This window comes from Rhinatrema bivittatum, chromosome 1, assembly GCF_901001135.1.
Source record: "Rhinatrema bivittatum chromosome 1, aRhiBiv1.1, whole genome shotgun sequence".
Lineage (NCBI taxonomy): Eukaryota > Metazoa > Chordata > Amphibia > Gymnophiona > Rhinatrematidae > Rhinatrema > Rhinatrema bivittatum.
The window spans coordinates 506,845,233-506,871,403 of NC_042615.1; the positions used below are offsets into that span (position 1 = coordinate 506,845,233).

Genomic DNA, 26,171 nt, shown 5'->3' on the forward strand with positions numbered 1-26,171 from the left:
TACGGCTCCTGAGCTGGCTGACCTCTTTGTCCAGCATATTTTCTGACTACATGGACTGCCCTCGCATATCGCTTCGGATCGCGGTCCCCAATTTACGGCTAAGTACTGGAGGGCATTATGCAAAAAGTTTGGGATACAGTTGGATTTCACCACGGCATTTCATCCCCAGGGTAACGGCCAAGTGGAGCGGACCAATCGGTCTCTTAAGACCTTTCTCCGAGCTTTTGTGGATGAGCTCCAAGACAACTGGGTCTCTCTCCTTCCCTGGGCAGAATTTTCTCACAATCGCCATAAGCACTCCGCTACGCTACAGTCCCCCTTTCAGCTAGTCTATGGGAGGGTCCCAAGACCCCCACTGCCATTACCGGTGACCGTTACCTCTCCGGCAGCACAGCTAACGGCTAGCCAGCTTCACCACCTCTGGCTTTCCACGCAGGAGAAGCTCCGCAGCACTGCAACTCGCTTCAAGACGTATGCAGATCGGTCTCGACGGCCCGCTCCGGTATTCTTACCCGGGACAAGGGTATGGCTAAGTACTAAGCACATTCAATTGCGGACCCCCTCCATGAGATTAGCGCCTCGTTACATTGGACCCTTTCCGGTGGCCGAACGCATAGGGGCTGTATCCTATAGATTGCGACTGCCCTCCTCGCTTAGGATCCATGATGTCTTCCACGTGTCCCTCCTCAAACCGCTGGTACTCTCTCGATTTCGGGCTTCCCCGCCGGAGCCCTCCAATGTTTCCTTGGATCCGGATGTCATCTACATGGTACAAGAGGTCTTGGATGTCCGGTGCCGTCGCCACCGCTGGGAGTACCTACTGTCTTGGGAAGGTTACGGCCCGGAGGAGAATTCTTGGGAGCCTGCTTCCCACGTCCTGGATAAGGACCTTCTTCGGCAGTTCCACCTCCGCCATCCGGACAAACCACGGCCCCCCGGGAGGGGGCGTAAGGGGGGGGGGTACTGTTGCGGCTCCGGGTCGGCCCCGGCCGCTTCACTTACAATTGCGCGGTTCCGCTCCGCTCCAGCCCTCCCCGGGCCTCCGAGGACCCGTGCCGCCACGTTTCCGGCGTCCCCACGTGGTGCCCAGGCCTGCCTCCGCTTCCCCTGTGCTGCTGCCGCGCCGCCGAAGCAGCCGGTGTCTTGCCGCGGCTGGCTCCGTCCCCTAGGGGCACGCGCGCGTCTTGGCCCGGGATTTAAAGGGCCAGGTGCGGGGAACCTGCCTCCACCCTCCAGTGACGTCAGACGCGACTGGGCTACTTAAGCCCTGCAGCTCCTCTCCTCAGAGCCTTGCAACGAGGTTCCCAGGTTCGTCCTGCTCCCAGTTGCTGTGTTCCTGCTCGTCACTTGATCTCCTGGTTTTTGACTTCGGATTGGCTTGTGGTTCTTCCTGGCTCCTGACTCTGGTTTGGCTTCGGTGTCTTCTGGCTCTCGACTTGGCTTGGCTTTCGGTACTTCTCTGGCTCTTGACTTGGACTGGCTGACGACGATCCCCTGGCTCTAGACGCGGACTGGCTGACGGCGATTCTCCGGCACCTGACCCTGGCCTGGTGAGCAACGACTCCGTCGGTAGAGATCTCCTAAGTCCCAGCGGCCGGGTTCCTACGGGCTCCTCCCGGGGGGACACCGGCTTCCAGGGTGAATCGCCTAAGTCCCAGCGGCCGGACTCCTACGAGCTCCTCTCGGGGGAGTACCGGCTTCCAGGGCGAAGATCCTCTTCCACTGGGTCAGCCTCTCCTCCTGGCCCTTGATCGCATAGGGCCCTTCGTGTCCTCCTCTCAGCTGTCCGTGAGCCTGTCTTCGCCGCCTCCCAGTTGGAACCGGTGTCTCTACCTCTCTAAGGTATTCCATCTCCTGGTTCCGATTGGCCCAAGGGTCCACGAAGCTTACACTTGGTTCCTCCTTGGTGGTTGATATAAGCCACTGCGGTCACATTGTCAGACAGAACCCTGATCGACTTTCCCTGCAGAAGCGGCAGTAGAGCTTGCAACACTAATCTCACTGCTCTGTCTCCAAATGATTGATCAATCACCAGGTTTCTTCCACTGACCATTGTCCCTGCACCGATCTGTCCTGACAAACCGCTCCCCAACCAGAGAGGCTGGCATCTGTAGTGACCACTGTCCAAGTGGGAACTTCCAGGGCCACTGCCTGGTGCAAATTGTCTGAGAGGAGCCACCAATCAAGACTGGAACGTGCAGAGTCTGTAAGAGGAAGGAGGAGATGAAATTGTTCGGACACCGGGTTCCAATGGGATAGCAAAGCTGACTGAAGAGGTCTCATATGAGCAAAGGCCCATGGGACTAACTCCAAGGTGGAAGCCATTGAACTGAGGACTCTCAAATAATCCCAGACTCTTGGAAGACTCTTGCACAAAAAATCCTGAACCTGCCCTTGCAGTTTGGTGATTCGCTCCTTGGTCAGGAAGACCCTCCCCAGCTGTGTGTCAAATAGGGCTCCCAGGAATCCAGGGACTGGGAGGGAACTAGATAGCTCTTGGCTAGATTGATCACCCAACCTAGTGACTGCAACAGATGAAGAACTCGGTGTATCGCTGAGCGACAGAGAGACTCCGATTTTGCCTGAATCAGCCAATCGTCCAGATATGGATGAACAAAGAAGCCTTCCTTCCGAAGTTGCGCTGCCACCACAACCATTATCTTGGTAAAGATCTGGGGCACCGTGGCAAGTCCAAATGGCATAGCACAGAACTGGAAATGGTCCCCCAAAATGGAAAACTTCAGGAATGTCTGATGGTCGGCTCTGATCCTGATGTTCAAATACACTTCGGTTAGATCCAGGGATGCTAGGAACTCTCCTTTGTGCACCAATGCCACGGCTGCCCTCAGGGTCTCTATGCGAAACCTTGGAACCCAAAGACAACGATTGACCCTCTTTAAGTCCAGAATGGGTCGGAATGTGCCTTCTTTCTTGGGCACCATGAAGTAGATGGAATAACGGCCCCCTCCACTGCTCCACTGGAGGCACTGGTACAATGGCCCCGAGATCACGTAAGCATTGTTTTCTTGTTCTCAATTTTATTCATTGTAAAGCCTATTCACTGTTGTTATGTTCTGTGTAAACCAATATAATGTTCCCAACGAATGTCGGTCTAGAAAAAGTTTAAATAAATAAATAAATAAATAAATAAATAAATTGTAAAGTGTCTTTCACCACCCGACGCTTCTGTGTGTAGGAGCATGGAGAGACAAGAAAGCGGTTGTGAAGGAGCCGTGCAAAATTTAAAGCGTAACGTTGTCTTATCACATTGAGGACCCACTGGTCTGCTGTGAGTTTGGCCCACTCCTCGTAAAACTGAGACAACCTGCCTCCTATAACGGGAACCGAGGAGTGGACCGGCCTCATTTAATTGGGAAGATTTGTTCCTCCCACAGCCTGGGGTCCGGTCCTACCAAAATGATGCCCCTGAAAGGATTGGGACCAGGACTGTTGCCTACTCGAGCCTTGTCTGGACAACGAGCCCAATGACCTGGAAGAGTGGAACCTCCAAGACCCCAGAACCGAGACCAAGGAGGAAAGGAACCCCTCACCTTGGATCTGTCCTCAGGCAGGTGATGAACCTTGTTCTCCCCCAATGATTGAATCATGTCTTCCAAATCTTTACCGAACAGCAGTTTGCCTTTGAAAGGCAGAGAGCCCAGCTGAGCTTTGGAAGAGACATCTGCAGACCAGTTTTTCAGCCAAAGTAGTCTACGAGCTGACACTGCTGAAATCATGGACCTGGCCGAGGTGCGGAGCAGATCATACAGGGCATCTGCACTGTAAGCTACCGCGGCTTCCAAGCACCCTGCTTGCACAGCCTCCTTCTCTGACAGTGACGTGTTATTCTGCAGGAGCTGTACCCAGTGAAGTCCTGCCCACAAGGTGAAACTGCTGCACATGCAGCCCACACTCCCAGTGTGAAAACCTCGAGAAGCTTCTTCGAGCTTACGATCCTGAAGATCCCTAAGAGCTGCTGCCCCTGTCACCGGGATGGTGGTCTTCTTAGTGACTGCAGACACCACCGCATCCACCTTGGGGACACAAAGAAGATCCAGGGCTTCTTCTGGTAAAGGATACTGCTTATCCATCACTTTACTGACTTTTAGACCCAAATCTGGGGTGTCCCATTCAAGAAACAGTAAGTCCGTAACAGAAATATGGAACCGGAAGGACCAGGACGGACCACGAAGACCCACTATGACAGGACCAATGGACCCCATCCGGGAGTTCTCCGGAAGGGAATCAATGCCCAATTCCTCCAACACCACGGGGATAAGTTGACCCAACTCATCCCTCCGGAACAGACAAACCACCTTGGGGTGATCCCTTTCAAGAATTGGGGGGCCATGTCTGATAGATTGGGCCTGGACCTCCTCCTGGTCCGCCCCCGGTAGAGGCTTGTCCCAGGGATCTCCATCCTCAAGATCAGAAGCCTCCGAGGAGGAAATGTCCAGTGGCCGGGATGTCGTGGACCACAGGGGGTGCTTCTTTCTTGTTGCCCTCTCCTCCTCCAGGTCTCTGGACCACTTAGGACCTTTGTCCCCTGGAACTGAACCATGCCTCTTGGTGGCTTTCCTTGCTTTAAATGCTTTGTGCAGCAACATAATAAAGTCAGAGGAAAAGGAGGATGAAGAGGAGCCTGAAGCACCTTCAGGGCTCTCCTCCGCCGTGACTATAGCCTCCCCACTCAGTCTGCCCCCCCCCCCTTAGAGGCCACCTGCTGTGGAGATAAATGCGGTGGAGATTTCCCCTCCCCCGCTGCGGCCCACGCACCCACGTCAATTGAATCCAAAATGGCATCCATTCCCACGCTGAGTGGGAATGGATCTGCTGAAGAGAGTTGCAGTCCCCCGAGCCTCCCGGGATCTTGAAGCACCTTAAAAATGCCTCCCCCGGCAGCTTTGGATGTGCCCTCCCCTCCGGTAAGGCAGGCGGAGCATAAGCCACTCATAAGTGAGTGGCTTGAAATAAATTATCTGAAATTCAGAAAAGGGGTAAAGACATGGTTGAAACTTAAATTGTAGGGATTGATGGAGGTTGGAGTAATGGGGATTGATATTTTAAATCATTTATTTATTTATTTATTTTTATTCTTTATTTTGCATATTTCAAATTTGATACATTCAAATTCTGAAAACCATAATTCAGGAGTAAAGATAATATTATCACTTATATTATCCAAGACAATATAATCTATTCATAACAATATCACATAACATATATTCTTTTAACTCCCTGTTACCAAACAAGAAAGGGGAGTACCATTCTTTAAGCAAGTTACACAAAAAAGAAGAAAAAATATTTCTAAACAAAACATTGAGAGACTGCAGAGTATCTACTTTCCTCCTACAACTATTAAGAAGATTCTGTTTCGTGCTCTGCCTCGTGGTTCCTACGATTCTCGAGATATTTCGCTAACTGTTCAGGTTCATAATATACAAATTTAACACCATCAATTTTCATTACACATTTACAAGGGAATCTGATATTTAATTGAATCCCAAACATTCTAGCCTGGTTTGCCAATATTAAAAATTTCTTACGTCTTGTCTGCATCTCCTTAGAGACGTCAGGATAGACCCACAGTTTTTGGCCCAAGTATAACAAAGATCTTTTACTTAGAAATAATTTTAATACGGTATCTCTGTCCTCTGAATACTTAAATTTTACCAATAAGGTTCCTCGCATTTCAACTTGAGAGCTGTAAGGACGAGGAGGCACTCCATGAAGTTAGCAAGTAGCTCATTTAAAACAAATTGAAGAATATTCTTTTTCACTCTGCACATAGTTAAGCTCTGGAATTCATTGCCAGAGGATGTGGTTACAGAAGTTAGTGTAACTGGGTTAAAAAAAAAGTTTTGATAAGTTCCTAGAGGATAAATCCATAAAATGCTATGAAGGTAATTAATAAGCAATAGTAGCTTGTGATCTGTCTAATGTTTGGGTACTTGCCAGGTACTTGTGACTTGGATTGGCCACTGTTGGAAACAGGATACTGGGCTTGATGGACCCTTGGTCTGACTCATTATGGTATTTCTTATGTTCTTATTAGAAAGAGACATGGGTGAGGGAGGTCCATCACCAGGACAGGTAAGTGGATTGTGGTGGATGGAGAATGGGGAGGAGAGCTGGGAAGCAGGAGGGTGAGGGCTGGCTGGAGGAAGATGCTGGGGCAGGAGGAAGAGACGGAAAGAGGAGGGAGAGAGGGAGGGAGAAGAAATGGCAAGGGGTGTGGGTGCAGGCGAAAAGAGGTGGAGGGCGGGAGGGAGAGATGGAGGAGAAAGGCTGAAGGGAGAGGATGGGGCAGGGACAAGAGCAATAGGGAGTGGGGATAGGGAGAGAAAAGAGGAGGAAGGGAGGAAGAAGGGGGAGAGAGGTTGGGTGCTGAAGGAGGGAAAGGAGAGGGCTGAGAGCAGCAGGCAGGGGAGAGAGAAGAGGAGGCTTCTCCCCTACCACAAGTTGCCTTCTCTCTTTCTCCTGCTCCCCAGCACTCTCCTTGCTCCCCCATCCCACTCTTCTCCCTTCAGCCTCTTCTCCTTCTTCCTATCCCACCCTCCTCTTTCTTTTGACCCCTGCCCCGTTCTCTCCCCTCAGCCTGACTGTGGTGGCTGGGTGTGGGTGAATGGAAGCCTGCCTGGGATGGGTGGAGTGTGGGTGAATGGAAGCCTGCCCGGGATGGGTTGATGGGTATAAATGGGATAATCAAACGAGCTGGTGTTAAATGTGAATATCTAGGAGCGCTGTTATTTGTGGATAACTTTATCAATAATTTCATCAAGAGGAAAAGAGGACCTCAGCACTGGTACAGTTTCTGAATATTCAATCAGATTTGAAACCAGTCGGTGCAATCATGAAATTATTAAACACTCACTTTTTTTATTTTTACATTTTTAATTAAAACAAATTTAGTGCTGGATCAGCTACTTCCTATCTTGTTAATGCCAAGATTCCAGTGCCACATGGGGTAATTGTTTCAAAAATGGCTGTTCAAACAACATCCAGGCAACATTGTAGCTATTGGAACAGACTGTGATAACTTGTTACAACATTATCCAAGTTCTAATAGTTACAAGGTTGCCTGGATGTTGTTTGAACAGCCATTTTTGAAACAATTACCCCATGTGGCACTGGAATCTTGGCATTAACAAGATTGGAAGTAGCTGATCCAGCACTAAATTTGTTTTAATTAAAAATTTAAACACCAGCTCATTTGATTATCTCATTTATATACACTGGTGAATCCTTTGATGGTTGGGTATAAATGGGAGCCTGCCTGAGATGGGTGTGTGGGTGTGGGTGTAGGGGTGTGTGTGTGTATGTGCACTCGTGCATGCATGCATGCATGGAAGCTTTCCTGAGATGGGTGGGGTGTGTGAGAAAATGTGATGGGTGTGTGCAGGGGCAGCTAAAGGTAATCTGCTGCCTGAGGTGAGGGATGAGATGGTGCCCCTTGCCCTGCCTCCTCTCGCTCCGTCCCCCCGCTCGCTCTGCCCCCTCCTCCATGCCGCCGGTCTGGCCTCTGGTGGTGGCAGTGGAGGCCCTCCTCCCTGCCGTTAGCCTGGCCTCAGTGGCAGCGACCCTCACATAAGAACATAAGAAATTGCCATACTGGGTCAGACCAAGGGTTCATCAAGCCCAGCATCCTGTTTCCAAAAGTGGCCAATCCAGGCTACAAGTACCCAAACACTAAGTAGATCCTATGCTACTGATGCCATTAATAGCAGAGGCCATTCCCTAAGTCAACTTGATCAATAGCAGTTAATGGACTTCTCCTCCAAGAACTTATCCAAGCCTTTTTTAAACCCAGATACACTAACTGCACCAATCACATTCTCTGGCAACAAATTCCAGAGCTTAATTGTGCACTGAGTGAAAAAGAATTTTCTCCAATTAGTCTTAAATGTGCTACTTGCTAACTTCATGGAGTGCTCCCTAGTCCTTCTATTATCCGAAAGTGTAAATAACTTTCTTTTCTGCTGCCACCAGCCTGGGTCGGTAGCCGCGGCAGAGGCAGGCAGGGTGAGGCGGATGCCATAGTGGCGTTCTGAGAGGGACATTTTTTTCCCCTCAAAATTCTGCCACCTGAAGTGGCTGCCTCACTCTGCACCATTATAGAACCTAGGTATGTATGTGTGCACGTGCGCATACATGCATGCATGAATAGGACCCTGTCTGGGATTTGGGTGGATGTGAATAGGAGTTTGCCTAAGATTTGAGTGGGTGAGGGTGTGTGAATGGGAACTTGCCTGGGAGTATGGGTGTGAATGGGAGAGTGCCTTGGTTGTGTGTGTGTGCATGAGTGAGAGAGAGAGAGAGCATAGGGCTGCAGGTGGATCCCAACCTGCCAGCAGGTGAAATGGAGGGCCCGAGACTGCTGGCAGATCCCAATCATAGAAGAGCTGGAGGCACCTGGTTGTGTGTGCGAGTAAGCATGTGTGAGTGAGCTTGTGTGTGTGTGTAAAAGAAAGAGAGGACAAAATTTGTACACCCCACTCCCACTAATCCATGATAATCTTAGGGTGACTAGAAATCAAAGGTTCCTATGTATGGAGAGCGTGAACTTTTAAAATCCTTTTTAGTTTTATTTTTTGGGTGTTATTTGATGTGTCTGCTGTTTTGAAATATTTTATTGGTTTTTGGGACCTTACAAAAAAGCTTTATAAGAGTTTTTAATTATTCAGTCTTTTATTTATCTGTTTTTGAAACATTATTATTAGTATGTTTTTATTATTATGATTATGTATTTATTATATTTCTTGATTTTGTTTGATGTTTGAGGAATGGTGATGGTTCTGGTTTTTTTTATTGTTGCATTACACAGAGAATCTGGCTTCTTGTGGTTTTCAGTTCAGGTTTTGTCACATTTATATTTCTACTTTATGGCTGCTCTATTCTGTATTCCCCAGTTCCTTGTAAACCGGTGCGATATGTATTCTTTACAGGAACATCGGTATATAAAAATAAAAAATAAATAAATAAATAAATATTTGGTGAGGGTTTGTGTTCTGCATGTGTGACTGAGGTGAGATGTTCTCTAATAGGGATTTCGGAGGGTCAGATTTCGGAGGGTCAGACCCACACACAACACACATTACAACAGGCCTAATACCATATGAGTACCAAGTGGGGTTTTTTTTTGCCAGGATTTCTGGTTGGCATCACAGCAGTGCATGTAAATATAATTTAAGTGATATTTTTACCTTAGAATACGGTGCTTTGATATTTTTCACATTAAATCTTGTTATAAATGTATAACTCTTAACTTTGTGAGAAGAGCAGGCCGGGGGCATTGTGCAAGGCTATAAGGTTCACCTAGGGCATCTGATACGCTTGCACCGGCCATGGATTCCAGGGCAAGGGGTGAAAACCCAGGGCTTGAAGGAGGTGTCAGTTTTTAGAGTTTGTATGGCTGGAGAGAGCTGAGGGTTTTGGTTTTTTTTTGTGGGCCCGAGACAGAGAGTGAATGAACCGGTGGGTGGGGGTGGGGGGTGGAGGGGGCAGCACAGTAATTGTTCGCACAGGGCAGCAAAAAAAAAAAAAAAAAAGCTAGCACCGGCCCTGGGCTTAGCCAGTGCTCAGGACTGAGGTCTCTGTCTGTAGGCAGCCAAAGGGGCATTGGAAAGGGGCAGGTAGCTCCTCTGGGGAGACAGCTGTCCTTTTTTTTCTCAAGGGCTCAGCCCCTGTGAGAGAAATAGGAGCTGAGGGGCAGGGCTGGCTTCGTTTCACAGCAGCCTCTGATAGTCTGATTGGTTAAGGAGGGGCTGCTTCGCTCTGTGTGTGTAGGCGGGTGTGTCCTTAGCAGTAGTGGTTTGGCAAAAAAAAAAAAAATTCATTCTTTCTTCCAATGCTTTTAAAAGGCAGCAGGGGGGAGAAAAATAAAAAGGGGGGTTTACCACAGCAACAAGGAAAGAGAGAGACCTCCTTCTCCTTCCACCCCCCACCCCCCCCCTCCCTAGAGAGGAAGCCATCCAGAAGGAGAGCACCGCTGGGGTGAGTGAACGAGACGCAGAAGTGGTGGGAGGGTGGCAGCGAGTGTGACATGAAGCGCTGCTGCTGCTGCTGAAACACCGCCAGCCTCTTGCATCAGACTCACGTTCTCCACAGTTTTGGGATGGGGGCGAGAGAAAGCGAGAGCACCAGAGTCAAGGGGGGGGGGGGCGCTGTGACTTTTCACCCCCAACTGGGGGGTGAGGGAAAAGGAGATGAAACCTCACCAAATGCAGCTCTCGTTGAAAACCGAAGGTGGGGGTGGGTGGATGATGCAACTGTCAGCCAGCAGCAACTCATGTGGCGGTTTTGTAGAGTTGGATTTTCAAGAGCATTTGGCACTAGTTTGAAAAGTAGGGCCCTGGGTCTGCCTCTCCTTGGCTGGTGTTTGCTTACAGTGCTGACCCTGGTAATGTGCAGGGAGTGCCTAGGTAGGGGCCATCTGGAATAAGATTCTTTGCCCCCCCCCAGAGAGGAGCAGGTGCTGCCACAGGACCCCCTGACTAGCAGGGTTAGGGGGTGGGCACGCTTTTTGTCTTAAGTCGGTGGCAGGAGAGGCCTGAGGAAAGGGGAAGTGAAAGCCAAGGCTGTGGGCCTCTAGTTAGGGAGCAAAGGACTTGAGTGTGGGGTTCGGTCAAGTAGCACATTTTTGGAATTCCTAGAATTCTCTGTGGAGAAGCAACACGTACAGTGGACTTCTGTTGCGAGAGTACTTTCTGATCTTAAGTCAAATGTCATGTTCTCATCAAGAATCCGTGTCATAGGAAGTAGGGGTGCGCCTGGAAAAAAAAAGTTCCGTTTCGTGTCATTATGCTGTTTCGTTTCAGATTTATGCTGTATGCAGCCTTTTGGATTTATGCCGTTTTTTTTTCTGGTTTTCAGCTTGTCATTGAGGGTTTTGGTGTTATCATTCCTTATTTGGATGTTTTATTTTACTGTTCATAAGGCAATCTGGACATCAATAAAAATTACTAGGGCATCTGAAACCATACTTGGAGTTGTCTGCTCTTAAGAGCGTGGCTTATGCCCTGGTTCCTTCAAATCTGGATTAGTGCAGGGTAAAGTGAATCAAAAATTGCAACTTATTGAAAATACGATCGCCTGCTTAGTTTTGGGGAAATCTCGAAGAAGTTCTGCCAAACCTTTGTTGCTGGAACTGCACTGGTTATCCATAGTGGATAGAAGCAGATTCAAGAACTTAGTATTGGTATTTAAAACCATAAATGGTGCTAGTTCTCCCACTTTGAGGGGAATCTTACAATGGCATGTTGCTAAGAGAATTTTGTGTTCTGCAGGAAGGCGGTATTTGGACCTTCTGTCTGCAAAAAAATGTATTCATTCCCAATTGGGTGCAAAATCATTTTCAAATGTAATCCCGAGTTTATGGAACAGTTTGCCCTTGGAGATAAGAGAGGAGTTAAATTTGGCTAAATTTCGGAAGAAACTGAAGACTTTGTTTATGTTGGCAAATAATTAACATCTATTTATATATGATTAACGTCTGATCCAGGTTTGGCAGGAGGTGGTTCTTGACCTGTATAATTAGGGTGGGGGGGGGGGGGGGGGGGATAGGTATATGCAGGGAATGTTGTTATTTTTATTTTATTTTAATTGTGTTTTATATTGTTTTGATATTTTGTTTTGAATTTTTGTACATCGCTTTGGGTGATATTTTATCTGGAAAACAATTAGTAATTGCTAATAAAGAAAGAAAGATTTCCAGACTCAAAGTACAGGAAGATAATGAATGTTGGTTTTAGCACCCAGAGACAGGGGCTTTCTCACATATATTTCTGTAACAATATAAGGAAAATTTGAACAGGAGTATTGAATATCCAGTGCAAACCTCCATTTCTAATTGTTATTTGGAAATCAGCTGCAATTACCTGTGATAAAATAATTTGATAGATTATTTCTATTTGGTCGATAGAGCAAGAATTACTGTTTGTAAACTGGCACATATGCAGACTCTGAAGGTTGCCCTAACTCTGTCCCTCCCGAAGAAGCCAACAGGTGAAACATGGCCATCTTGGGGGATGTACTCGCTTTGAACCTCTTTTGTAAACCCTATCTGGTTTGAAAGACTTTGAAAGCCTTTGAATCATTTTGTTGAAGTGTACATATTTGTGATAAGTTGCAAATGAACATGGAGCACTTTCAGCACCTTATTTAAAGAAATGCTGCTCATTAAAATCATGTGTTCGGATACTTTTGCTCCCGCATGCTTTTTAAAATGAAAGAGCATTTGCGTGAAGCTCCCCCCCCCCCCCCCCCCCCCCCTCTGTTCCCCTGGAATGTCTCGCTACAGTTTGTATAAGAATACGCACGAAACCCGGATTACGCTCCTCTTCCGCTTGCATGAGCCCCGGCCTGTTTTAGAGCAGCTATTCACATGCACAAAATCCTGTCTTATGCACAGAAATGGATTTGAAAATGATCTCCTTAAATCTTTGAGAACTCGCAGAGTTACATTTTATCTTTATCTCTCCCGGGTTAGTGGGAGGATGGGCTGCCATGACAGGAGTGGCCCCTGCAGGTCTCATCAGTGGCACTGAGGGTTCGCCTTGGAGCAGGCTACCCTCCAGGCCTTGTGCTGGCAAGTGGTTCCAGACCACCCGGGCATCGGTGTCTGGGGAGAGGCAGAGGTACCAGAGACTGTGAGGAGCAATTGGGAAGAGACAAAAAAACAACAACATTATATACCCAGGGAGGCAAGATTTACTTTAGATATAGGTAATGTAGGACCAGATATACACAAAATGGGGGGCGGGAAACTCCTTAGTATAGCTGATCCTTAAGTTGTAATTTATTTTATTTATTTATTTATTTAAAATCTTTTTCTATACCGTTGCTAAGTTAAATACCATCGCAATGGTTTACATGTAATGTAAAATGCAATGCCCCTTATGGTTTAAAAGATATCTGTATCAAGGGTGGACAAAATATGGCCCCCACATTTGTGGGGGCCTACCCACCTGTATCTTCACTCCCTTATCTCTGGCCTGCCAATGCAATCCTCAGTCTACCTACCTGATGTCATTATCGATGGCCTGACATCAATGGCATCAGGCAGAATGAGGAAGGGAGAGTGGGCCTCGGTGCCACCCAGCAGAGCTCATCCCACTGCGATCGAAGAAGACCTGTGAGTGAGAGAGGGAGGAAGTGGGTGTAAGTGAGAGAATTCTGATAGTCTTGTTCATAGAAACATAGAAATGATGGCAGAAAAGGTCCAAATGATCCACCCAGTCTGCCTAGCAAGCTTATGCCAGTATCTGCTGCATTGTGCGAGTTACCCCCAAGCTCATCAGTTTACCAGACAGTAATATTCATTATTCAGGGCCCTAGGATGCTGCTTGAATTCAATTTCCCTTAAACGTAGCTGTGAAAGCAGAGAACAATGTTTGAGTTGCATCTAAAGTATCAGGCTTAGTGATTAAGGGTAGTAATAGCCGCATCGGCAAGTTACCCCCATGCTTATTTGTGCCCCAAATTGTAAAAATCATAGCCCTCATTGGTTGTTGTCTGAATCCAATTCCCCTTTCCTCACTGCCATTGAAGCAGAGAACAATGATGGAGTTGCATTAACAGTATCAAGGCTTATTTGTTAAGGGTAGCAACTTCCACACCAGCAAGTTGCCCCCATGCACTCTTTTCTTTATTTCCATCCTCTAGCCTTTAGGGATCCACAGTGTTTATCCTGCGCCCCTTTGAATTCCTTGACAGTTTTCATCTTCACCACCTCTTCCATAAGGGCATTCCAGGCATTCATCTCCCTCTCTGTGAAGAAATATTTCCTGACATTGGTTCTGAGTTGTCCTTCCTGGAGTTTCATTTCATGACCCCTAGTTCTATTGATTTCTTTCCAATAGAAAAGGTTTGATGATTGTATATCATTAAACCTTTCAGATATCTGAAGGCCTGTGGCCTTTCTCCCCTTACCTCCTCTCTTCCGGGGTGTATACATATTCAGATCCTTCAGCCTCTCCTCGTAAGTCTTCCAGTGCTGATTCCTCACCATTTTTGGTTGCTCTTCTTTGAACCGCCTCCATCCTGTCTTTATCCTTTTGGAGATAAGGGCACCAGTACTGAATGGAGTGCTCCAGGTGAGGCCTCACCAATGACCTGTACAAGGGCATTTTCACCTCCTTTTTCTTACTGGTTATTCCTCGCCTATGCAGCCCAGCATTCTTCTGGCTTTAGCCATTGCCTTGTCACATTGCTTTGCCATCTTCAGATCATAAGACACTATCACACCAAGCTCTCTCTTCCAGTCCATGCGCATTAGTCTTTCACCGCCCATCACATAAAGCTTTTTTGGATTGCCACATCCCAGATGCATGACTCTGCACTTCTTGGCATTGAATCCCAGCTGCCAAATCTTCGACCACTCTTCAAGTTTTTTTTAAATCACTTTTCATTTTCTCTACCCCTTCAGACATGTCCATGCTGCTGCAGATCATAGAATCATCCACAAATTGACAAACTTTACCTTCTATCCCTTCTGCTAGGTCACTCACAAAGATATTGAACAGAATTGGTCCCAAAACTGATCCCTGGGGCACTCCACTGAACACTGTTCTTTCTTCAGAGTAGATTCCATTTACCAATACATGCTGTCCCCTGTGAACCCATTTGCAATCCATGCTACTACTACTTTGGCACCCACCACCAAGCTTCTCATTTTGTTCACAAGTCTCCTATGTGGGACCGTATCAAAAACTTTACTAAAATCCAAGTAAATCACATTGAGCACTCTTCCCTGATCCAATTCTCTAGTCACCCAATCAAAAAAATCAATCAGATTTGTCTGACAGGACCTTCCTCTGGTGAATTCATGCTTCCTCGGGTCAAGCAACTCACTGGATTGTAGATAGTTCACTATCCTCCTTTAGCAGAGTCTCCATTAATTTTCTCACCACCAAGGTGAGGCAAACCAGCCTGTAGTTTCCAGTCTCCTCTCTACTCTCACTCTTGTGAAGCAGGACCACCACTGCTCTTCTCCAGTCTTGCAGCACTACCTCCTGTTTCCAGGGATCTATTGAACAGGTCCTTCAGTGGATTCGCCAGCACATCTCTGAGCTCCCTCAGTACATCCTGGGATGTACCTCATCCTGCCCCATGGCCTTGTCCACTTTCAGTTTTCCTAGCTCTTCCTATACATTCTCTTCTGTAAACTGAGTTTTGTCTACTCCACCCCATACACAATCAATCTTGTTAACTAATGACGGTCCTTCTCCAGGGTCTTCTTTAGTCAACACCGAACTGAAGTATTTGTTTTAGGGATGTGAATCGTTTTTTGACGATTTAAAATATCGTCCGATATTTTTTAAATCGTCAAAAATCGTTAAAGAGTGCGATACAATAGAAATTCCCCGATTTATCATGAAAAATCATTAATCAGGTTTGTGTCCACTAACGGGAGTTATTTGGGCGGGGGGCGGGAAAACCGGCACACCAAACAACCGCTAAACCCACCCCGGCCCTTTAAAACTAATCCCTTACCTTCCCCCACCCTCCCAACCCCCCCAAAACGTTTTAAAATCACCTGGTGGTCCAGTGGGAGCCCCGGGACCGATCGCCCGCTCTCGAGCCGTCGGCTGCCACTAATAAAAATGGCGCCAATGGCCTGATTTAAAAAAAACCCACCCCGACCCTTTAAAACTGATCCCTTAGCCTCCCCCACCCTCCCGACCCCCCCAAAATGTTTTAAAATTACCTGGTGGTCCAGTGGGGGTGCCGGGAGTGATCTCCCGCTCTCGGGCCGTCGGCTGTGCTAATAAAAATGGCGCCGATGGCCCTTTGCCCTTACCATGTGACAGGGTATCCGTGCCATTGGCCGGCCCCTGTCACATGGTAGGAGCACTGGATGGCCGGTGCCATCTTTAAAAATGGCGCAGGCCATCCAGTGCTCCTACCATGTGACAGGGGCCGGCCAATGGCACGGATACCCTGTCACATGGTAAGGGCAAAGGGCCATCGGCGCCATTTTTATTAGCACAGCCGACGGCCCGAGAGCGGGAGATCACTCCCGGCACCCCCACTGGACCACCAGGTAAGTTTAAAACGTTTTTGGGGGGGTTGGGAGGGTGGGGGAGGCTAAGGGGCCAGTGTTTTAAAGGGTCAGGGTGGGTTTTTTGTTTATCGGATTGGACGCAGCCGATAAACAAAAAAACCAATCGGGCCGGATGATAAAAATTATAAGATTTGAATCGGAACCGGAACCGAACCGATTCCGGTTCCGATTCACATCTCTAATTTATTTAATATTTTGGCCATTTCTTCGTCTCTCTCCACACATTGGTCTTTGTCACCTTTCAATTTCACTATACCACTTCGGACCTTTTTCCTTTCCTATATCTGAAAAATGTTTTGACACCTTGCTTTACCTCTTTGGCAATCCTTTCTTCTGCCTGACCTTTTGCTTTCTTGATTTCTTTCTTTGTCTCCCTCAGTTTCACCAGATATTCTTCCCTGTGTTCCTATTTTTGGGATCTTTTATATTTCTTGAACGCTGTTCTTTTTGCTTTTATTTTATCAGCCACCTCCTTTGAGAATCAGATCAGTTTCTTATTTCTCCTACTTTTGTTTACTTTTCTAACATATAGATTTGTTGCCTTTGTAATTGCTCCTTTTAGCTTGGCCCACTGTTGTTCCACCTCTCTCCTTTCTCCCAGTCTTCTAGTTCTACCTCCAGCTACTTCCCCATTTCGACAAAGTCCGTATTTTTGAAATTCAAAACTTCGTGTGACTTCTCTGTATCCTATTTGTGGTATCAAACCATACCATTTGATGATCACTGGTGCTGAGGTGGGCACCCACCCCGACATTAGAGACATTATCCTCATTAGTGAGCACTAAGTTGAGTTTAACTCCCTCCCTCGTGGGTTCCATTACCATTTGTTTGAACAGAGCCCCTTGCAGGGCATCCACGATCTCTTTACTTCTGGTATATTCTGCAGAAGAGATTCTCCAGACTACGCCCGGCAGATTAAAATCGCCAACAATCAATACTTCTTCCTTCTTTCCCATCTTTGGGATGTCTTCGACCAGATCTCTGTCTAGTTCTTCTGATGAAGTCGGAGGCCTGTAAACCACACCAGTAAAAATGGGTGCACCATCATCTTTTTTTTTTTAGGATGGCCCATAATGCTTTTTTTCTACCCCACATTCCTTGCAGTTCACTTGCTTGGATATTGTTTTTGACATAAAGAGCTATTCCTCCCCTTTTTCTGTCCTTCCTTAACAAGTTATAGCCCAGTATGGCCATATCCCAATCCGCCTCCACCATTTAGGTCTGCAGACCTGGGATTTTATTGCCCAAACTATGAGCATTTGTAGTCATAACTTTCCAATTTTTCCAATTTATTGCACTTCCTAGACACCTTTTCCACTTTTTTGATCTGATTGATTTTGTTATTTTCTCCTTCCACTTCCTGTATTGCTTGGAGGTGACATGCCAATTTCTTTGGCCATCTTCTCCCACCCCCATTCTTTAGTTTAAATGTCCAATAATATATGATATGAATTTCTTATTTAGCATCCTCCTTCCTGCTACAGACAGTGTTGGCCAACCTTACCATATAGCCTTTTACTGCTCCATACACGACCTCAGCTTCCAATGCATCCAAAACCACTTTCTGTACACCAGGTTTTGAGCTAGGAACTGAAATTATCTATAGAGCATAGCTTCTCATGGCCCTTTCCATGAACAGGTAATACTTCTGAAAAGGCAATAGTCTTTGCAGTGTGTCTTATCATCTTTCTTAGATTTTGGAAATCTTTTTGTACTTCATGGATACCATTTCTATTGAGGTCATTGGTCCCCAGATGGATGATAAAACTGATATCAAAGTTCCTACTTCCTTCTTCAATGACTTGGACTACCTGGTACAGGGAAAGAAGGCCTCGGGGCCACTCAGCAGAGCTCATCCCACTGGCAGTCGAAGAAGACCTGTGAGTGAGAGAAAGGGAGAAAATGGGTGTAAGTGAGAGAATTCTGATGGCCTTGTTCAGATTCTGATGGCCTCATGGTTACAGCAATGGGCTAAGAACCTGCAAAACCAATGTTCAAATTCCACTTCCCTCACTTACCTATGGCAGGGCTAGGCAGACCATTTTTTTTCAATGGCATGGAGTAACAGGGAATTGGATTCAGTTTGGGAAACTGATAAGCATGAGGGGTAACCTGCACAGAGCGGCAGATAAGAAGCTTGCTGGGCAAACTGGATGGACCATTTGGTCCTTTTCTGCCATCATTTCTATTTCTTTGAGAAAGAGCAGGTGTGAGTGAGTAAAAGCAAGAGGAAGGGTGTGTATGTGGGAGAGAGAGACTGGAAGAGAGAGAAAAGGAAGAAAGTCATGTAGGAATGAGAGACGGAGGGAGAAAGCGATGAATCTGAAATAGACATATTTCCCTGGAGGACCTCCAAGGGATACACCCCACCCCTCCTCCACATCTGATCCCTGCTACATATGAAATGTGGCTCAGGTTTTAAAAAATTGCCAACCCCTGATCCATATACTGGAGGGTTCATATTCATTCTGTAATGAATGAATCATTGCTGTGAGTAATATCTTTTATGGTAATAAGATAATGGGACTTATTAAAAAATGACTATTTTCCATACCTATGTAAAAAAAAAAAATCTATCTTGAATATAAGGTCCTTTGTTTCCTACAATTTTGCTGGACCAGATTTTGGGGTGTGTGATCTGTGCGGCTGCAAAAGGCCTCGTGCTGAAGGGGGCACTTCTGCCCCCTCCCTCCTGCACCCTTCCATATGATGCCTGCCAGCGGGAGAATCAGGAACTCTGTGCAGGAGGAAGGAGGCTTCTGTTTGTGGTGGTAGGTGAAGGATCAATCTGTAGGGAGGAAGAGGAGTGGAGGCGAGAATAAGAGAGGAAGGTAGGGTTGCCACCTTGCTCCAGATTTTCAGGACAGGTTGATCCAGTGCTGGTTTTACTCCCCCTGCATGCAGGTTCTTATAGTTTTTGGGTTTGTTAGGGAATGCAATAGGGAAATCAGAATAAGTCCCAGTATGCAATGGGGTAAAACCAGGACTAGATCAACCTGTCCTGAAAATCTGGAGCCAGTTGGCAACCCTAGGGGGGGGGGGGGGATGCTGCTGGGCAGGAAAGTGGGGTGTGAGAGAGAAGATGCTAGAGGGGATGCTGGGCACTATGGGCAGGGGAAAGAGAGTAGGACAGGGGATACTGGTGCTGGGCAGAGGATGGAGGGGAGAGAGGTTAGTATACTATAGTATACCAGAGCTACTACCATTGCTGAAGTAGGAAGTGCTATGCCAGTGCTGCCTCCGGGGGAGGGTGCCAAAGGTGCCAATTTCAGTTTTTGCACCGAGCACCTGTTATCCTAGAGCCAGTTCTGTGGTTTTGCATTTGAAATCATATGAAAAAAGGGGGTTCAACATTATTTCAGTCCATCTAAATAAAAAAACAAAACAAAAACAAAACACAGAGAGTAGAGGGAGAAATAGAAACGCTTGATAACTAAATGTGTAATGCACATACCACCGGGTAGGAAAGTGTTACAAAACTGAATTTCATACACAAGCCCTGTACAAAAATTGGCGGGATGGAGAGTATTATCTAATCAGTGCAAAATATCGTGGGAGCCAGTTAAAAGTCTGTGCTCTAAACATGCCTGCCACACAGAATTTACATATTGGGAACAGTGGGATTTGGTTTGCTGATTTGGCTTTTTGATTTGTGCTTAATTAATTCTCTTCTACCCGTCAGGGTTAGATTTTTGCGCTGGGTCCTAAATATTGGGTGGCAACAAAACTTTAAAGAGAGAATGCTGTTTTAGGTATGTTTCAAGAGTAGGTGGCTACAGTTTTCCCAGGCCATAGTCCCTCAGACCAGAGCCGCTCCTCCTGCTCCCACCCCACCCCCCACCCCCACCCCCACTTTGCAAATTAAGTTCGTGCTCCACTGCTGGCATCAAAAAAAACAAGAGTCCTAGATTTTTTCACCAAAAAAATTTGGTAACTGTACCGCACAACCACCAAACTTTGTGAGGCAGTTGTCCAAAACATCTGGCTTCCCCAGGTTCATTGTTTGAGTTTTAACTATGGCCACTCCATGCGGGTTACTGCAGCCTACTTGGAAGCCCAATGCAGACGTACCAGTGCTGTTTAGGGTTGTACCTACCGCTCCAAGCTGGTTGCCCCAGTGCCTACTTGGAAGCCCGATGCATTGCTATTTAGGGTTGATAAGAACATAAGAACTTAAGAACTTGCCATGCTGGTTCAGACCAAGGGTCCATCAAGCCCAGCATCCTGTTTCCAACAGAGGCCAAACCAGGTCACAAGAACCTGGCAATTACCCAAACACTAAGAAGATCCCATGCTACTGATGCAATTAATAGCAGAGGCTATTCCCTAACTAAACTGATTAATAGCCGTTAATGGACTTCTCCTCCAAGAACTTATCCAAACCTTTTTTGAACCCAGCTACACTAACTGCACTAACCACATCCTCTGGCAACAAATTCCAGAGCTTTATTGTGCGTTGAGTGAAAAAGAATTTTCTCCGATTAGTTTTAAATGTGCTATTTGCTAACTTCATGGAGTGCCCCCTAGTCCTCCTATTATTCGAAAGTGTAAATAACTGATTCATATCTACTCGTTCAAGACCTCTCATGATCTTAAAGACCTCTATCATATCCCCCCTCAGCCGTCTCTTCTTCAAGCTGAACAGCCCTAACCTCTTCAGCCTTTCCTCATAGGGGAGCTGTTCCATCCCCTTTATCATTTTGGTTGCCCTTCTCTGTACCTTCTCCATCGCAACTATATCTTTTTTGAGATGTGGCGACCAAAATTGTACACAGTATTCAAGGCGCGGTCTCACCATGGAGCAATATAGAGGCATTATGACATTTTCCATTTTATTAACCATTCCCTTCCTAATAATTCCTAACTTTGTTTGCTTTTTTGACTGCTGCAGCACACTGAGCTGACGATTTTAAAATAGTATCCACTATGATACCTAGATCTCTTTCCTGGGTGGTAAATCCTAAGATAGAACCTAACATTGTGTAACTATAGCATGGGTTATTTTTCCCTATATGCATCACCTTGCACTTGTCCACATTAAATTTCATCTGCCATTTGGATGCCCAATCTTCCAGTCTTGCAAGGTTCATCAGTGATGTCATTAAAAAACAATCCCTTGTCACTGAACTAGTACTTATTTCTATATTCTTACGCATGTTCCTGCATTGTTACAGTTCAAACAACGCCAGCATACCCAAGAATAAAAAATAAAATGTTGTGCTTAGTAAGCTTATACTGGAGCAAGACATAACATATGTCTTCGGTGACATGACTGTTCAACAACACGGCTGTCTCCATGTCAACTGGACTGTAGTTTGAAATGTTGAAAGTAAAAACGATTTTACTGTGGCTGCATAATTCTCTTCTTGTTGGCTATCCACAGTCCACACATGGCAGCCCTCCTTGAAAAATGAAAAATTGCATCCAAACATTGCACTGCAACTGCACCTCAATATGTAGAGGCACACAGGGAGGCTGATGTGTCTGCTTCAGTCGGCTAATGACAAATTGCTGTTTTATTTTTAGTATAATTATTATTTTTAATCTGAATTCATGCAGCGCCTCCCCGCTTTGGGAGTTTCAAAGAGTTCAAGGCGGTAAGAAAACATCGTAGCACTGAGATAACCCCAGTTACAGGAACCCACCTCTGAGAATAACAAAGAAAGTCAAACAAACTGCCAGTGACCTGCAACAAAAGGCACCAAGAATTAGGAACGCCTACTTTTCTTTAAAACCGGACAAAGGTATTATTTTCTTTAAGTAGAGCGAAAGTGGAAATTATAGCAAACTGTCTGAAATAGATGAGTTACACTGTGGGCATCCAGTACCACCGAGCTAACCCACATCATCTCCCTTCACACAGGATACAACTCAGACAAATAACAAATCAACAAACAACTGTTGGAATCAAAATTGGCCACAGCTCTATTACCGCATTTACATATATATGTACCGAAGAGTAACAATATTAATAACTAACTCATTGCCCCGTGAGCATCTGCCATGCCCCTAGCAAAATGCCCACCCCAGGCTAGCCAGCCTGCAGGCATCCAGCAGCACCACCACTGCTACCGTGTGAGGTTCCCACCACATCGCAGCAAGGCGCCCACACAGATGTGACTATCCCAGCCACACCTTCTAACTAAATGATGAGTATTCAGCCCCCCTGGCCAATCCATCGAAGGAACAAAGTATAAGTCCGCTCGAATAACACCGCCTTAGTCATGGGGTAGTCGGAGATCTATCCTCAGCATTCTCCCCAAAGCTGTGGCCAAAAAACAACTGGTACAACAACCTCCAAGGCCTCCTGGAAAGCATTATTTAACAAATCCTGCCCAACATCAGACAAGTGAACCTGATATATACAGGCCAGCAGAAATAGCTGAAGCCCACTTGTGCCTCAAATGCCTACCGCCCCACTCCCCCCCCCCCCCCCCCCCCTGCTTGCACAGCCAGGAATTAATTTATTGGTTAAGCTTAGCCCAACTGTGACCCCAAAGCACCTGATCCCAAAAAATGGCCTTGGAATGATGTTGGACCAAATCAACACTGTATTGGGCAAACACACTGTAACAGTAGAAAAATCCTTGCAAACAGCATCCAGCAATTGACGACATGACCATAGTCCCAGATCATTGCCCGCAAGAAGTATCACGAGCGCCAAGGGCTGCCCCAAATCATCAGCAACTCTCAGAAAAAAGGAAGCAGCTGGTCCCAAACATCCCATAACAGCTGAACCAACACGTCCTCACTCCTTGAACAGCAAACCCAAGTGTGGACCGTAAGGACGCTGAAGGGCACATCTATACGCTTGGACAACATAAGAATGCCCAACAATCCAGCAACTGCATTCACCCCTCCAGTGACCTGCAAAAGAGAAACAACATTAAAACAGTGGCAAGTCCCCAAACGCACATCCACTCATATCCGGACATAGTACTCGAAGGCATCCGATCTCCAATGACCAATACGACAAATGATATCTTCTGACAACCCCAACACAGCTGCAGAAGTAGCTGCACTGATACAAAATGAATGCATGTTATAACGACTGACGTCCAAACCCAGATGGCCCAGCACCTCCCTCAACACTGCAGCAAAATGATATTTAGTCAACAGAACACCATCCTCATGCACTAAAAATTGCACACCGACCGCAGGCCACACAGACAAAAAAGCATGAACATCGTCAAGTGGGCAAGTCATAAACCATCAATCGCCACCAAAGTCAACCATACACCTCTGCCCTTCTGATCCATTTTTGAACAATGAATTTTCAACAGTCACCGTACCCAACACCACATGTTCCCGCAACAATCTAGAACAATCTGCTTGACCCACCACTCTAGCGACCAACTCCCCAACCCGAAAACCCCGAAAACACCAAAAAAAGCCACCAAAATGAGACATGTCTCATAAGCCGAAAAACAAACATCCACCAACTTCTACCAATGCGCAACAATAACTTATGCGTGATTGGAAGCCTGCCATCGAGAATCATACCCACTTCCTGAGAGCAACCGAACAGCATATGATGCATAAAAAAATTAGATGGGCACCCCCACCTGTGCATCTTAAAAAAAAAAAGGGTAGGCCAGAAAGGTGACCAGAAATCTCAGCTTTGGTAAAACCCACAGACCAAGAACCAATAATATAGCCATCAACAGATCATCAGACACTGAACCCCAAGATCATCCCCAAAAAACAAAAACTGCAACACTTTCCTGCAACTGCTGACATATGATGTCCAAGTACATGGGGGCTAATGATGCCTGCAGCATTTCCAGGCCTTTGGACACCGAACCTCCAAAGAAATCGGGGACTGCCGCTCCTAAAAGATCTGCTCCCAGCACCAACCTCCAGAACACTGCCCACTTAAAATGAGAAAGAGAATCTGGGCTAATATTATCAACACCAGGGACATGCCGTGCCCACACCGTCAAATTCAGCTGCAGATGCCACAAAACAAACTCTTGCAACAAGTCCGCAATGAATACACATCCATCAGACTGCCTATTGATTACCTGTATGACTCCCAAGTTGTCACACTAGAATATGACCTGTCTGTCACACAACCTATCATCCCAAATGACCAATGCCACCACAATTGGAAACCATTCCAAAAAGGTAATATTCCTTGTACCTGCAGATACCCACAGCTCCGACCAAGACGCCATGCACTAAGCTCCCTGACAATAAACACCAAAACCAATGTCCCCAGCCACATCTGAAAACAAGTCAAATTGGACAACAGCTCATCCTGCCACACCAACACCTTGTTAAAGGAATCCAGAAAAGTGGACCAAACTCACAAGTCCTCCCGAATGTGACCAATAATCCTGATATGATGATGCCTTTTAGAAACACCCGCCATAGAAGAGGACAAACGACGCAAGAAAACACGATCCATAGGCATGACTCGACAAGCAAAATTCAGACTTCCTACCAAGGACTGTATTGGATGTAAAGTAATCTTTCTAGCTGACAAAGTGCACTCAACCAACCCTCTCATCTTAGACAACTTCTCCTCCAGCAAATGAGACACCATAGCAACAGAATCCAGCTCAATACCAAGAAAAACTAACCTTGTTACCAGCCCCTCCATCTTTTTCTCAGCAATTGGAATGCGAAAATGCTGCACCATAGAGAAGAAACTGGCCATCATGGACTCACAAACTTCTGAAGATCCAGGCCCCAGAAAAAGAAAATCATCCAAATAATGAACAATGTTATTGCATCTCACCACCTGTGTGGTCACCCAGTGTACAAAGGTACTAAACATTTCAAAATACAAGCAGGAAACAGAGCAATCCATTTGCATAAATTTAACAAAACTATAACTACCCTGAAACCGAAAACACAAAAGTGGAAAACTGTCAGCGTGCACAGGAAGCAAATGGAAAGCCGACTCAACATCTACCTCGGCCAACAAAGCCCCCCCTACCACACCTGCGCACCAGCTGCACTGCAGAATTGAAAGAAGCATAGTGCACCCTACAAACCTCCATGGAACAAAATCGTTTACAGACTGACCCTCAGGCAAAGACAAATTGTATATCAAACGAAAGATTCCAGGATCCTTCTTGGGTACTACGCCAACCGAGAAAAAATCATTCTCTGAAATGGAAGAGCCGAAAACGCCCACCAATCCTACCCCAACACAATTCTTCCCCCAATTTGCATGCAACTACGTTAACAAACCAGCGAATGGAAGCCAAATTCACACCGTTCCCCATCCACAACCCAACATAGGGAATCTGAAATCCCAAGCTGAAACCCTCATCCAACATCACAGCCACTATTCAACGCAGATACTGATGCAGCACGAACACTTGTTTTCATAATGATCAGTGAAGGAGCTTTGTCTAAAACACCACTATTTCACTCTCCCTGCAGATCCTGCAGCACCTCGGCATGAACATTTACTGGCTGGGTGATTGGCGGAACAAACGGAATTCAGGTGTTTAAAATTGCACTCCTGAAAGGAACATCCAGATCTATTAAATCCCCAACAAACATTGGACACTCTCACAGAACTCTTTATCAAACCAAATGGCATCGCTGTGCCATCAAAGGGCATTCCTGCCAATGAAAAAGATGACCTCCAAGGCTGGCTTCACCACTACTGCTTTATTTGTCATTTGAGTAAGCCATACGCTCACATCCTGAGTGCCCCAGGACATGAACTTATTTTCCTCCTTTTTATCCCTAAAGCGCTCATCATAGTTGAGCCAAGCTCAACCCTCATAGTCCTTCTGGGCAGTCAAAATCATGTCAGCATAAGCCAACAATGCCTTCCATTGGGAAGAGTCATAATGGCCAACTGCACTAGCCAGCCGCAGGAACATAAGAACATAAGAAATTGCCATGCTGGGTCAGACCAAGGGTCCATCAAGCCCAGCATCCTGTTTCCAACAGAGGCCAAACCAGGCCACAAGAACCTGGCAATTATCCAAACACTAAGAAGATCCCAAGCTACTGATGCAATTAATAGCAGTGGCTGTTCCCTAAGTAAACTTGATTAATAGCCTTTAATGGACTTCTTCTCCAAGAACTTATCCAAACCTTTTTTGAACCCAGCTACACTAACTGCACTAACCACCTCCTC

At 46.3% G+C, this 26,171-nt stretch overlaps 1 protein-coding gene across 2 annotated transcripts in view; it reads left to right on the plus strand.

Moving 5' to 3' along the window:
- The window catches only part of SLC38A5 (solute carrier family 38 member 5), a 173,846-nt gene that overhangs the window by 13,148 nt on the left and 134,527 nt on the right, over positions 1-26,171 (plus strand). Inside the window, exon 1 of one of the 2 annotated variants that reach the window (XM_029610931.1) lies at positions 9,865-9,993. The exons of the other annotated variant lie outside the window; for it this stretch is intronic. The gene's annotated coding sequence lies outside the window, so the exon portion shown is untranslated. Of the gene's footprint in view, positions 1-9,864; positions 9,994-26,171 lie in introns of those variants that run through there. 2 annotated transcript variants of the gene reach the window in all.